The sequence below is a fragment of the Equus przewalskii genome, chromosome 20 (genome assembly GCF_037783145.1).
Source record: "Equus przewalskii isolate Varuska chromosome 20, EquPr2, whole genome shotgun sequence".
Lineage (NCBI taxonomy): Eukaryota > Metazoa > Chordata > Mammalia > Perissodactyla > Equidae > Equus > Equus przewalskii.
Window position 1 is genome coordinate 13238782 of NC_091850.1, and position 15517 is coordinate 13254298.

The 15517-nt window shown below is 38.9% G+C and overlaps 1 protein-coding gene across 22 annotated transcripts in view; it reads left to right on the forward strand.

The window, feature by feature from the left end:
* The window catches only part of PDE4D (phosphodiesterase 4D), a 1369870-nt gene that overhangs the window by 896072 nt on the left and 458281 nt on the right, over nt 1–15517 (forward strand). The window contains exon 1 of one of the 22 annotated variants that reach the window (XM_070587550.1): nt 1741–1919. The exons of the other annotated variants lie outside the window; for them this stretch is intronic. The gene's annotated coding sequence lies outside the window, so the exon portion shown is untranslated. Of the gene's footprint in view, nt 1–1740; nt 1920–15517 lie in introns of those variants that run through there. 22 annotated transcript variants of the gene reach the window in all.

Genomic DNA, 15517 nt, shown 5'->3' on the forward strand with positions numbered 1-15517 from the left:
CCCAGTTTCTATCCTCTGTACAGTGTGCTTGTTGGATGGTGGATGACTAGTCATTGTTATACCTTGAGTTCTGAGACTCAACTTAAGGCAGCCAAATCGTACCTTACCAGGACTTAGGGCGCCAATGCGGGATTCAGTGGGATTTCGGCAACAAGTGCTGAGCAAGAAATCAGAACTTGGCAGAAAAAAGTAGAATTCAGGTGCTGGAAGAGCCCTGAGAGAATTGGCTTGTCCCCAGAGGCAGGTCTTGTGATTCATTAGAGGAAGAGCGTCGAAAGGGCATAGGAGAGCCTGGCTTGGATTAGGCTGTCTTGCATTCCAGGAGATTCAAAGCTAGAAGGGACAATAAGGCATTGCGTTGGGAGGCTTTCCTAATTCGGACTTCTGACGCACGGTCTAGCGTCCATGAGGTAGACCTCAGGGGTTGAGTAATCTGGGAAGAAGAGTAGATTATGCAAGAGCCAGCAGTCGTGGCTGACCTCTAGATCCAGATCTGAGTGGCATGACCTAGTTGTAGCTGAAGTTCTTATAATGGATCCCCCTATGGCAGGATTCTTTTGTGAACTCAGATAGGCTGAGGCTGCAGGGAGTAGATTCAGCTGGATGGGCTGTAAAGCTCTATAAGCTGAGACAACTGCAAAATGGAGAAGAAGCTTTGAGGAAACCATTGGTGTGAAAAAGAAATGGCAATCAAAATGGTCTAACTAATAATTATATGCCCTTCCTACACAATTCTGAGAAAGTGTTTAGCCAAAACTGTATTCCCTATATAAAGGGGGTGTCTCATGGGGAATTCCTCTCCATTTATAAACTGGCAGACAATTTGAGTGAAAAATATTTTACTAGTCTGAGCATTGTCTGAGCATAAAACCAGGGATTTCAGTCCTGAAATGTAAATGTGTATTTACTTGCCAGAAGTCTGGTGATGGATATATTTGTAGACAGGGGGTTAGAAGAAGTTACATTCTAATAAGATATCTTATGATTCATTTCCTTCATTTGTAGAAGCAATCACTGTTTTGATAACATTTAATTTTTGAATCTTGGTGTCAGGTTATACTTCTTTAAATTTTATTGAGCATCACCTATAAATGCTTATAGTGAGAGCTGGTCAGGCAATAAATGTTATATATTAAGTACGTTTTTTTGGGGGGGCACAATTTTCAATTCTAGGGTTAAAGCAGTGAACAAGACAAACAGAGTTTTCACTCTATAAGAACCTTCAAGAAGAGTGGGAACTTATTGCCGTACCTTGTAATGGTCAGAGCAGAGTGTGCCTGATTTCCTCAGGAGCCATTAGGAAGGGCATCACTTTCTTTAAGTTCTGAGACCCTTTATGAAACTCAGCTTATGCCAGAACTGATGGGAATTAAATCTTCCTATTACATTTCTTCTTTCTAAGAAGATTGAAATAATGAGTCTACAAGACAAAAATGAACCTCCTACCAAGCCGGACTCCAGATGTGGTTTTCAACTTGCCCTTCTCAGCACAGTACTGCAGAGAAACCTAGAGTAATGGAAAGCCTTTGGAGCAAAGAGATTCCACGAGTGCGATTTTGTCAGTGGCCTTCACAGTTAGTTCTGCAGTGTTTAAATGGGACTATTTAAGATTGCTCCCATAAGTTACGGCTCTAAATGGTTTAAATGGGGGAAGACATGACACGATCGAAAGGCTTTCCTTTCCTTTCGCTCTGAGAATTCAGAATGAGCAGCCACTATTGAGGGAGCAAGAAGAGAGAAGGAACTAGAACTTGGAATGAGCTTATGTGTGGGCCCTCATTGTTCCAGAGTTTACAAAGGGCTATGCTATCATCACCTTAAACGAATGGCTCCTACTCCTTGTGCCAGCTTAATTGCCAGCTTGGCTCCTGAACAAAGAAATCACAATTGAGGCAAAACCTACATGTTTGCTGTTGAAGGTAAAACCTCCTTGGAGCAATCTTTGGGTTGTTTTCCATTTGATGTTTTAAACCTGCAGAAAGAGACCTCTTTCTTTTCTTTATAAGAAGGTGATGTACCATTGTGCTATTAACGTTTCAGCTTTGAGTACATGCTTCACGTATTTGGGCAGCAAGACTGAGTTACATACTGATGACTGAAAATTAAAAGTGGGGATAGTGGGATAGTACATGTCAAAATGTCATGATGTAGCTACATACACACGGACAAAATGTGCTTCTCTACGGTCAGTTGTATGTATGAGTTACATCTCAAAGTGGAGTCCCCAGACCAGCAGCATCGATTTTCCTTGGGAACTTACTAGAAATACAAATTCTCTGGTCCAGGCTCAAGCCTAATGAATCAGAAACTCTGGGAGTGGGCCCAGCAATCTGCATTTTAAAAAGGCTTTCAGGAGATTCTGATGTGCTCAAGTCTGAACCATTAATGCAAAGAATACCAGAAGGCAAACGGAGAATAACTCAACTGGTTCAGCACCACTTAAAATGAATTATGACCATATTTAGAAATTTCGAGAAGGATATATATATATCCATAGTGTTTTTTTTTTTAAGCAGAATTTTATGTTTGGAAAATGGGCTAGAATTCCTTTCACCAAGTTTTTGTTTGTTTGTTTTTGAAATTAAGAGGTAAGCAGAGAGTGAGCTATTTATGTGGTTCTGGGGGAATAATGGAGTTTGTTCTCGTGGAAAAGGGATCTCATGGAAAAACTTCACTAATATTCTGTCTAGACACGTATTCTTTTTGGAGGCAGGAAACACAAAAGAGAATTGGCTTCTTCATCAAGTTCAAGGAAATGGTGTTTTAATTCTGTAGAGAAGTAATTTCATTTTCTTAGAGAAATGGGTAGACTGATATTAGTAATTCAGTTTTCTTAAATATAATGATGGTTGCTACAGTTCTTACCATGGCTGAAAGAAGTAAAGTCAAATAGATTTATATGTAGCTAATGATTGGAATTTGGGGGTGGGGGGGTGGTAAAACTATATAGCGGGGAGGTAACTTTATAACAGCCTACAGCTAATTATCATGTGCTGTTTCCTGCAGTACTTTGACGGGATAGCTAAGGGCGTAACAGAAATCTGACTCTGTGACCTTTGTACATAACTCCATTTGGATTCATTCATTTAACAAAGATTTGTGGGACACTACCATGGACTTCTCACTGTAATGTACCAGGGTTGTACAACTGAACAAGACAGCCACAGCTTTGGTTCTTGTGAAGCCAGAGGTTCAATGGTAAAGCTAGATAAGTGATAAGCAATTACAAAGAAGTGTAGTAACTTTCTGAATGAGGCAGAGTATAGGATGCTATAAGAGTAACTCTCCTGGACTTGAAGATATGGGCTTGGGGTGGCCAGGAATGGTTCATGGAAGAGGCACTAGAACCTACAGGCTGAGTAGAAGTTAGCCAGATGAAGCAATGGCAGGCAGAGTTCCCAGCACCATCACGTGACTGAACATGGCTCCATCTGGTGGAGATTGGAGGGCAGGTGGTGGCTGCGCACCTGCGCACCTGTTTCTCTGCAGAGAGGTAGGAGATGAAGCTGCGGAATAATGCAAGAACAGAAAACAAAGAACGTTGCTAGCCGTGCTCAGGATTCTGGAATTTATTCCAACAAAATGGGAAGCCTTTATTTAGGTTGTAGGGTTTGGCCATACCATGGAGACTGGCTTGGGGAAGCACAATGCTGGAGGAAGGGAGACCAGTGGAGACACTATTAAAATAATTCAGACAACACGTATTCATAGTTTGGACGAGCAGCAAGGGGAGGATGAAGAGACATGAAAAAATTTAGAAAATAGCTATTTAGGAAGTAGATTCAGTGCGACCTGGTGATTCATTAGATGTGGAAGCAAGGGAGAGGGAAGCACCTTGAGCAACTAGTAGGCCATTCATTGAGCTGGGGGCACAGGAGTAGCAGCTTTTAGGGTGAAATGATAAGTTCCATTTGGACATGCTGGGTCTGAGAAGTCTGTGGTTGTCTCAGTAGAGATGACCAATAAACTGTTGGAAATATAAGGCAGGCCTGGAGCCCACGTGGTTGGGGCCCTTCCCATAAGCTAGTCTGTCCTCATAAATGCTTTTTGTGCTTGCTGTATCATGGAGAAGCTAAAGCCAAAGAACTTTCTTTACAGTGCTTGATTACTCCATAGCGATTGGGCACTACTCTTGATGCCAATCTGAAGTGCTAAGTGCATTTTAGAACTGCAGAATTTTTCTTTAAGAAATCCTAGAAAGCAATTTGGTTTGCTCAATGAAACATACAACCAACTAACCACACATATTACCTTTCAGTTGGTATTTTATTTCAACAACGGAAAATATGAGAGAACTAGAATGGTATAACCCCAATACTCTTATTCTCATTTTCATTAGGGATCATTTCCCTGTAACAGAAAAGAGTACATATATGTACTATAGAATTGTTGTTTGGTGACAGCAATAGTACAAAATGAATAAGTGAATATAATAGCTAAAGAATAAAATAAATATTCACCTTTTGAGAAAGAATTATGTTTATCATACAACTCTTTAATTTTATGGTGAGGTTAAATCAGTGCATATAATTCAAATAAAATATTTAAATTAGAATGTTAGAAGCTTTCTTTTGTCATGTCAAAAAAGAAGTTGAGGGCCCCCTATTTACTGAATAACTACATGTATACATCATGACTATAAACAACTGAAGAAAAATCTCATATAAATTATGAACTACTCTGTAAATTTTTACCCAAAATTCTTTCCATAATTATGGAATTTTTGAAGTTACTTTATTTTTGAAAATCATAAGTTATCAGAGAAATTAATATACAGACAAATTTCAACTAGTCTTTAGGAATATTAAGAGCAAGCATTGTCACTGACAAAATTTAGAATGGTGAAATCCCATTAATGTTTGCAAGTTACCAAGTGAGGAAGTTTAGAAAGTAGGTATGATATATTTCTGATGATGTATTATTTTTAATGCCTGCATTGTTTTGGTCCATTAAGTGGACAATTAAATGTATGCTTATGATGTTCTAACTTTTTCTGATTAATAATTGTATTTCTATTTGAAATACAAAATTCCTGCTCATGCATAATGTAGACTAAAGCTACGGCAGGTTGGATGCTGGTCAAAACTGTTAAAGCTTATCTTCTGGAGTCTCAGTTTCTCTTCCTGAGCTCTTTGTCCTATTTCAGGTCATCAGAACCCTTATTCTCTCTAACACAGGCTGTATTCCTGCTAGTACAGAGTTCTTCCTCATGTCCTATCATGGCTTTGTCTTAACCTTCAGTAAAATATGTAAATGTGTGTGTATGAATACATATACACATACATAGGTATTTAAATATCCAATAAACTATGTTAGGTCTTCTGTAAATTTAGGATAAGCTTCCTTAAATTGGGGGTAGATCTTTATTGCGGCTTACCAAACATTTCATATGCCGACTATTTATTGGACATACTATATAGAGTAGTAGTATATTTACAGCTGAAGTCCTACTTCATGTGGGATGTCCCAAATTTGTGGTGGTAAACAGATTAGCTCATTCACGAAGAATACAGAAATACGAAATTATTTGTATTTTCCCATAATGTCATTCACTGCAGTAGGTACACGGTAAATCTTATATTGAAAAGAAAAGAAACTTCATTTTAAAGATTGCCCCTGAGCTAACATCTGTTGCCAATCTTTTTTTTTTTCTCCCCAAAGTCCCCCAGTACATAGGTGTACATTCTAGTTGTAGGTCCTTCTGGTTCTACTGTGTGGGATGCTGCCTCAATATGGCTTGATTGGTGCTAGGTCCACGCCCAGGATCCAAAGCGGTGAAACCCTGGGCCACGGAAGTAGAGCATGCTAATTTAACCACTTGGCCACGGGCTGGCCCCTAGAAAGTTCATTTTAAAAGCCTGAAGGGTAAGTTGATTAAAGGCCTTAGAAACGTGCCAGAAAAAAGCTGAAATCTAAGAGATAGGAAAAAGTAGGAGGAGTTAAATATAAAAGCACACAACTGGGAAATCTTAATCAGACCCTGGCCTGGGTAGTGCCAACATTCATGTTGAAAAACTTGGGAGTACGTAAAAGCTACGTTTTCTAATCACACACTACAGATAGAACTTTATCTGTATTTGATATACTCCACATTTGTGTACCCAAAATGATCACCTCCATGATCTATTCCTTTGTCATGTATCCTTATTATTTCAAAATATAATCCACTGAGCTCTTTCTTTTGCTATTTACTCTTTTTTTTTGTTTCTTTCTTTTGACTCTCAACATTTTTTCTCTTCTTTTTCTCTATGGCTTCGTTCTCCTAATAATTTTTAAAATTATATTTGTCCATGTCCTAAAGAAATATATTTGTTTTCTAAGAGCATTGTAGTTACTTCTCTGCCCAGGTTTTCCTGCTGCTAAGTTTTAGTCATTATTCTTTCAGGCTTGGAAGAAATTGACTTCTTCAGCAAGCTCCAAACAATGTAATATTATAATATGTCAACACCTCCCATGTGCTCATGTTCTGCTGGCATTTACAAAATCTTTATTGAGTATCAAGTATGTGCAAGGCAAAGTCAACTTAGGGACTTTAGGATTTATAGGATCTGCCATTTGTAGGAAGATTTTATAAAGAAAAGTTAAACCCCCCAAAATGAGTGTTGACTTCCAGTTTGCATGTGTATCCCCTCTGATGCCTTTAAAAAAATATATCTGCTCATCTTGTGTCAATAAAAAGGCTATATTTACTATAACTTGAGAGAGAGAGTCTGTATGAAAAATTTGTACCCTACATGTTAAAGATAAAAGTGAAGAAATTATGCTACTTTGTTGAATTTTCCCAGTGATATATGTAAGCATTTACTCCCTAGAGGAAACTTTGGAAACGCTGGTGCTGATAATAGGGCCCAAATAAATACCAGCTCAGTGCACTTTCGCACATGTCATCTCATTTGTTTTTGCATCATCCCTAGGAGGTACATATATAAGTGTTTCATTTCATTAGCATCACAACAGATTGTTATGCAAATCAACAGAATGAAAAGTTAAAGCTACACTATCAAACAGAAAAAGCCTTCACTTGTGTGTTGAAGCAGTAGTTCTCACCTGCTGTAAATCACTGGGGAACTTTTGAAAATCTCGTGCCCAGGCCAGACACCCAAACCAATGACGTCGGAAATACATTCCCCACACCTGCTCTGCCTCCCAGTGATGCTCCCTTCCACCTGTTCCTGTCATCTGAAAAGTGATCCTTTGAACCAGCTGGATGCAGTGAAGTGCTCCCCACCCCCCATCTGAGTATAAAAGTCTTATTTAGCCTTTGACAGTTTACATGAATAACTAATGCAAAATAGGCATCACAGCCTATGTTAAGAAATACTTAATAAGAACTTCAGGATTCTGCCTTGTTTCTTATTTTTTTCCCCTTGACGATCACCTTCAAACCCAGCTCAAATGTCTCTCAAGTTCTTGCCTTCAAGACCATCCCACCCCTGCTTTGGCCCAGCCTTATGTCAAATTAGAAATTGCCAGAATTCTCTGACAACAGTCTCTGTGAGATTCAGTCCAGAGCTCACATTATTGCCAAAGCCGATCTTTCTGACGAGACATTGGGTTGTGTAAGTCCACAGCCCAGAAACTCTCATTGGCTCTCCATGCATACAAATAAAGTCAAACCTCTTAACTCGGGAAATGCTGCATGGTGCACCTCCATTGCTTGCAGGTTAAGCCCACGAGGCCCCTTTGTGATGGGGTGCCCTTGTGCACACACTGTTTCTCTTGTGGAGAAAGTCTTCAACCCCATTCTGTACCCTGGAAGCTCACCATCCAAGACCTACCTCAACAGTAGCTCTTCCGGGACACTGTCCCTGGTCCTCAGGAAAAGCTACACCCTCTGGGCTGTCTCAGCACTTTAACTTCACCTTTATAGAGCAATTATTATGTAGGTAAAATGGTATTTCCAGTTACTAAAATGAAGCTATAAACAGTGCAATATATGTATCTTGTGCTTATTTAACTCACAGAGGAAAATACCCATATTTTTAAAGACTCCAGACGTTTTAAAATATAGTTGCATATAAAAGAATGATGTTTGTTTGGTTTTGCTTTATCGTGTTTCTGTTCCTTCGTTCTTTAATTCTTGTTGAGGGAAAAGAAATCAATCTCTGGAAAATATATCTGAAGTATGAGAGAAGAATTCCAAAAACTATGCCAGATTTCTAATAAGATCTGAAAAGCACTTTTTAATGTAATATATAATGCTTATTTTGCACCAGTGATTTATGTAAACTGTTGAAGAATATAAATGAGACTTTTAGGTTTGGGTTGCGGAGGAGGCTTTGTCATGTTTTCAGTTGATTCAAATATCCAGTTTTCAAAATAGTCTGCCCACATGATTTTTAGATATAACTTGGCCTAAACAGCTAATTGTTGACTCCAATTTTCACCTTTTAACAAGCAATTGTGCTTTTCCATACACACTGTCAAACAAGAATACCGTGTCAAGAAGTAAGGCACAACATTTCAGAGTAAAAAAATAAAGGATCCTCACCATGTCTTCAGCCAAGGGGTTCTCAGACCTTGGTGAGCATAGAATCACCTAGAGGGGCTGGCAAAACACACCTCACTGGGCCGTCCCCAGAGTTTCTGGTCCTGTAGGTCTGCGCTGAGCCCTCAACCGTCTAACAAGCCCCTGGCCGACGCTGATGCTGCTGGCCTGGAGACCACACTTTAAGAGTCACTGCATTATCTTAACCACTTGTCACTTGAGCTTCTACCACAATGCACCTATCTGTTGACTAACAGTGAATAGCTTGAGTGTCACCAAACATCCTAGTGTTTCCAAATATCCACATGTGCTCGTAGACCCATAGAAACAAACCAGATCTATATTAAGACTGTTTTGTTGTTGTTGTTGTTTTGGCCTACTTTAGCATGTTTCATCAATCCTGGAGAAAAATAAATGTTTTCTCATCTTAGCATCATAGATTTTTTTACAACGACAGAAGATTCTGTCTTAAACATTTTAATTTTCACTCATCTGATAAATATAAGCAGATGAGTGCCAGGCAACTTCTGTTTTTTAAAGGTGTATTGGATTTTTTAAGAGTTTAATAAAATAGGCAGATTTTGTCCATGAAGTTGGAGGGATTCATTTCCTTGCACGGATATTCTACAAATAAATAGGAAAATTTCCAACTGCTATTTTTGGGAAAATCGGCAAAAAAATTCTACAAGTATTTGCTGTCGTGCTATTATCTTTACTACGATATTCGTCATAAACTTGTGTTATATGAAGACAGTGTGTTGGAGAAATCACGTCCTAGTCCTATCCTAAGGAAATAAAACAATGAGACTGACAATGTCTTGCTTCTGCAGCATTGCGCTATTTGCCAACATCTTTAATTTAATTAAATTAATTAATTAATTTTTTTTGAAGATTGGCCCTGAGCTAACTACTGCCAGTCCTCCTCTTTTTGCTGAGAAAGGCTGGCCCTGAGCTAACATCCGTGCCCATCTTCCTCTACTTTATATGTGGGACGCCTACCACAGCATGGCTTGCCAAGCAGTGCCATGTCTGCACCCTCGATTGGAACCAGTGAACCCCGGGCCGCCAAGAAGCGGAACATGCACACTTAACCGCTGCGCCACCGGGCCAGGCTGCCAACATCTTTTAATAACCTGTGTCTGAGAATGACTAACTGTAGGCAGAAGGAAAGCTAGGAAAAATTCAGGGATATGCCCAAACGGTCAAACAGCCTGGACTAGACTGAGGTTTGGAGCCGCTCTATAACCTCTGGCCACCTCCTAAGATGGTTCAAGCATGCCGCAGCCAGGCTGGGCCCATGGCCCTGAGGACGGCATGTCCAGCAGGAAGAGAAAGCAAAGAAGGATACAGCCTCACTATAGAATCTGCCCCAATATCTCCTTTAGCATCTTGGATGGGGTTTCTGAAAGTCTAGAGAGTGAACCTATGACCAGAATTGCTGATATTTTTAGCTTGAAGAAACTTAAAATTTTTAGATTAGGATTATAGTGTTAATACCTTACATTTCTTTAGCTAAGAATTTTCAAACCATTTCCCTGCAAATCACATTGACTCTAAACCATTCTGTGAAGTAGACAAAGTCTTCGTCTCATTTTTCAAATGAGGACTCAGGTTTCTTTGTTGTTGCTGTTTTTCACAAAGGTCTCCAATGTCAGGATTAGTTGTTTTTGTTTGTCTTTTTGTTTTGTTTTTTGTTCTTTGAGGAAGATTGGCCCTGAGCTAACATCTGTTGTCAATCTTCCTCTCTTTATTTTTGTTTGCAAAGATCTCCAATGTCAGGGTTAGTTGTTGTAGTTGTGTTTTGTTTTGTTTTTTTTTGAGGAAGATTGGCCCCGAGCTAATATCTGCTACCAGTCTTCCCCTTTTTTTTCTTCCCAAAGCCCCAGTACATAGTTGTATACCCTAGTTGTAGGTCATTCTAGTTATTTTATGTGGGATGCCTCCACAGCATGGCTTGATGAGCACTGCGTAGGTCTGTGCCCAGGATCCGAACCAGAATGCAGGAACTTAACCGCTCAGCCATGGGGCCGGCCCCCAGGACTAAGGTTTATTTAATTCAAGTGACAGACTCTTCAAACACACCTGGGAGGGCCCTGTGTTCTAGCACCTGTACTTCAAGTGTGTGCTCATCAACCAAATTTGGTTTTCATTCATTGAAAAAATATTTATCGAGTATACTCTATGTGCCATGTACTATTCTAAGTGCTGAGGATACAACAAAACAAAAATTCATGACCTCGTGGAGTTTGCATTTCAGTGTATGGTAGGCAGAATAATGGCCTCCATGAAGATTTCACTGCCTAATTCCCAGAACCTATGAATATGTGACCTTACATGGAAAAGGGGATTTTGCAGATGTGATTGTGACCTTGAGATGTACTGATTGTCCTAGATTATCCAAGTGGACCCAATCTAATAATGTAAGTTCTTAAAAGCAGAGACTCTTTCCTGACCGGGTTAGAGAGAGACATGATAACAAAAGGAGGGTCAGAAAGATGCAACCTTGCTGGCTTTGAAGACAGAGAAAGAGGGCCATGAGCCAAGGAATGTGAGTAACCTCTAGAAACTGGCCCAAGAAAGGAAACGTGTTCTCCCCTAGAGCCTCCGGAAAGGCCCACAGTGCTGCCAACATCTTGATGTTAGCCCAGTGAGACCTGTGTTCAACTTCCACCCTACTGAAGTATGAAATAATTGATTTTCATTGTTAAACCACTGCGTCTGTGGTAATTTGTTGCACAGCAATAGAAAACTAATTCAAGGAAGACAGACAATATTCCAAAAAAGTAAGTAAAATATATTGTATGTTGGATAGTGATAAGTGCTAGGGAGAAAATAAGTCACAGAATGAGATAGGAAGCGTCTGGAGGGAATACAATTTTAGATAGAGTAGGCTTCTATGTTGACATTTGTGTGAAGGAGATGAGGTGAGGGAACATTGAGGGAGGTGAGAAGAAAAAACATTTCAGATGTTCAGAAAGAGCAAGAGGCCAAAGGCTTTCACTCTAGGACAATGACCCTACCTGAATAGATGCTGAATATCAACATAAAAAGAGCAATTACTGTTCTGGAATATCCAGGTTTCCCCCCATAACCATGTATGGCGATTTAGGATAAAGGCTCAAATCTCAAAAGGTGACAGTCTGAGTTTTCTATTAAGGAAGTAAACAGCCTAGTGTAAATAACAGCATTCACTTTTTCCTATTTTCTGGAGAATACAGGAAAAAACTGAATACTGTTTAGTTTGCAACATATTAAAAAAAAAGGTACCTTGGGGGCCGGCCTGGTGGTGCAGTGGTTAAGTGCACACGTTCCTCTTCAGCGGCCTGGGGTTCGCCTGTTCAGATCCCGGGTGCGGACATGGCACCGCTTGGCAAGCCATGCTGTGGTAGGCATCCCACATATAATGTAGAGGAAGATGGGCACGGATACTAGCTCAGGGCCAGTCTTCCTCAGCAAAAAGAGGAGGATTGGCAGCAGATGTTAGCTCAGGGCTGATCTTCCTAAAAAAAAAAAGATACCTTAAAACTTAGTCTAAAGCAAACAGCTTGGGAACATTCAGACTTGGGTCCTTTGAGACCATCTACTCAACATCTTTATCAACCAACAGCCTGTAGCACTCCAAAGGGATCTCAGACTATAGCTCATCTTGAATTGTTGCTATAATAAATTAAGTGCAGGGGAAAAAACTACTGTAATTATTTTATTAGTGGACTGTATTTCATGTACTACATAAATAAAAATAAAATCAGACTACTGATTCCATGCTGATTCACCATCAATCTTGATGAAATTGTCCATTGATACTTCCAAGTAATCTGATTATAGAGACCAAGCCAATGGTTTTGTATAGTCATCCTCTTGAGTACCTGGGGGAAAAAACCCTGGATGTCTGATTTTTATTATGTTTTATTATAGCATATATTTTAATTTTCAAAGAAAGGAGAATAGAAATGGTATGATCTGTATCAATAGAAATGTTAACGTATAAAGCAAAGAAATGCCTGTGTAATTACTGGTGTAATAATAAACATTCTGCAGTGATGCTTCATGGGAAATATGCCTTACCTTACTACTCCAAGTGTGGTCTGTGTAGGAGCATCAGCTGGGAGCTTGGTAGAAATGCACATTCTTGGACTCCACCCCAACCTACTGGGTCGCAATCTGCAGTTTCGTGAGATCCCAGCTCATCCATATGTACATTAAGTGTAAAAAGCACTGCTCTGGGGCAATACCTTGGATTCTCATTCTGAATTATCCACTAAGGATTTTATGTTCTTTAGCTGCTGACAACTTCAATGAAATCACATTATTCTGCATTCAGTGTTCTAGCATATCATGTTTTGAGACGCTATTTTCATCAAGGGAGCTTAGTGTCTCATGCCTCTGGAGATACCTACAGAGAAGTAGGTGGTTAGTGTTATGCTTTTAGAGAGTTTAGGAAACCTTTTGGCCATATGTTGTTTATTTTTCAAAACCTTAAATTGGCTAACATGTTTTTAAAGATATAATAGTTTAAGTTGAAGGGTGAAGGGTACAGAGGTTTAATTCAAACTTTAGTTCAAAGGAAGATAAATGAAAAATACAGAGGAAGACAAAGAAGAGTACCAACTTCTTGCTGAACCAGAATTTTCAAGTCGAAAGAAGAAAATAAGTCCCCCTGGTTCAGTGCTAATGCAAGCTATGACTTGACCGTTCCGTGACCAACTCTGGATCCTCCTGTCTGTGCTCACACAGAGAGCTCGCCATGCTCCCGGGCAGCTTTTGTTTGTCGGCCAGCTCTGCGCTGTTGACTTGTTCTTGCTTTTACTGAACCAACTTCTGCCTCCACAAAGCTTCCAAGTAGCATCGCCTCTGAAGCTTGGAGACACAGAAGGCAAGTGAAATTCCGTTTCACTTGACACTCTTTAACCATAAGGTCTGTCCCCTGTGTGTTCGATTTCTTGGGTTAACCATCCTTCCTCTATGACATCTATCTTTTCATATACTAGTTACTCTCCTTTAGACTAACTGCTTTCTCACAACATTCTTGGTGAAGTTTGTGACTCAGAGATAAGCTAATAATTACAAGTGTGACCCAATTAACTCAGAGCATCAGAGATACTATTTTTTTTACCACTTTCTGGATGTTATCAATTAATATGACTTTAAATCACATAGACTCTTTGGCTTGCCACATCCTACTGTCACATATTGATATCCACTTCACTAAATGTGCTCAGCTTAGCCACTATCTCCTTCCCACCTTGTAGCTGCTCAATTAGATGTTTTTGTTCTAACCATAGGGCAGGACTTCAAACGTGTCCCTGTTGAACTCCATCTTGTTAGGTTTGGGCCGTTAAGCTCTTATATCCTGAATATATCGTCCATTCTGTTAGTTAGTCTTCCCAGCTTGACGTCATCTTATTCTTTCCCAGAACACACCCCTTTCCTTAATAAAGTCTGTCACTGCTCCCTCAGTCCCTCTTAAACAAGCTTTATCATATGTCTGTTAGGATCTCTGTAGCTGATTTTGATAAGTATGAATTTGTTTCCTGGCACATGTGTATCTATTCTTAAATCTGTCACTTAATTACAATTCCTCTGTTAGATTACAGACTCCTGTTATCCAGGATCTTCTGTTTCCTCTTTACAGATTTACCTACCTTAAGTATATAGTTAATATTACTGACTTTGACTGGATGATGCTTGATGCTTACCTAATAAAAAGAGTGAGTGAGAGACTTGGTGTTTCAGATATAACAGAAGGATGCTTAGGAAATACCTTTTAACGAATCAAGCTCTAACTTCTGTTAGCAAAATAGGAGGTTCGAATGAAGCTAGGGGTGCATCTAGGAAGGCTGTAAATGGTTTATTTTTTTCACTTCCCAGCCCATGGTGATTGCATGTTAGCCAATTATCTTGCATTTGATTTTAAAACAAATCAAAGTAGGTGACTCAGAAATGGGTGACTCAATCAAATTATAGACAAACCCTTGCTATAGTGACTCTCGTTAATTAAATGTCTGTGACAGCAGAATCAAAACAGGAAGAATGGTATACAATTTAGAAGCCAGGCCATAAAATTATTCCTTTCAGCTGGAGACACCTTAACTCCTTAAGTATATAACCGTTTTGAAGGAATAAGGATGAGCCTTATTCTACTTTGTCAGGAAGACTTGAATATTTGAAGTTAGATTTTACTTTATCTCATTTAAATCAAGTACATCAAGCCTCATCCATTTTAGTCTGTCTCAAATGTTAGGAGGATAACTTTCGTGTAAACTTTTCCTTTGCTGGCTCAAATACTTTTCTTTGGTGATTAAAAAAAAGGCAAATTTTGTGAACATATTGCTGGAAAATAGACACTATTTTGGGTACTTCAAAAGCCTCACAGAACTAAAAATAGATATGTTATAAAAAGCATGTTTAGTATCATTCGATTTTTATAAATTGATGTATTTGTTTATTTACATATATGTAAATTTGCAAATTTACCTATATGCTCATACGCAGAGAGTAAAGAATAAATTTATGAACTCACTCATACACATATAGGCCACAAACCATTCAGTGATTATTTCAGAGTAAGTAGGATTGCAGATGCTTTTAAATATTCAGTTTTTTTTTTCTGTATTTTCTGTTGTGAGCTTTCATTTTGGCATAAGAAGAAAAATATAATTTTTAAAATTATAAATTTCCCCAAAGCATTCTTTGTAATAGTGAAAATGGAAATGAATAAAATATCTATCAATAGGAGAATGGCTACATAAACAAAAAAGGAAAACTAAGAAATAAAATTAAGCAATGAGAAAAGATTCTGTGGTCATTTTAAAGGCTGATCAACAGGCAGATTTCCTGTACTATTAGGCAACAAGATGTGCTAGCTTCCTGAAACAGTAATTGTTATAAATAATAAAAACATATAAATGTTTAGCTTTCCCTGACTTTATCTAAAATAAAAGTGGACATAAAAATGTGTTGAAGCAAGCACACACATTGTTTTTAATGGTAGCTCTCAGATTTAATGTTCTTTAGTTAAAACACCAAGAG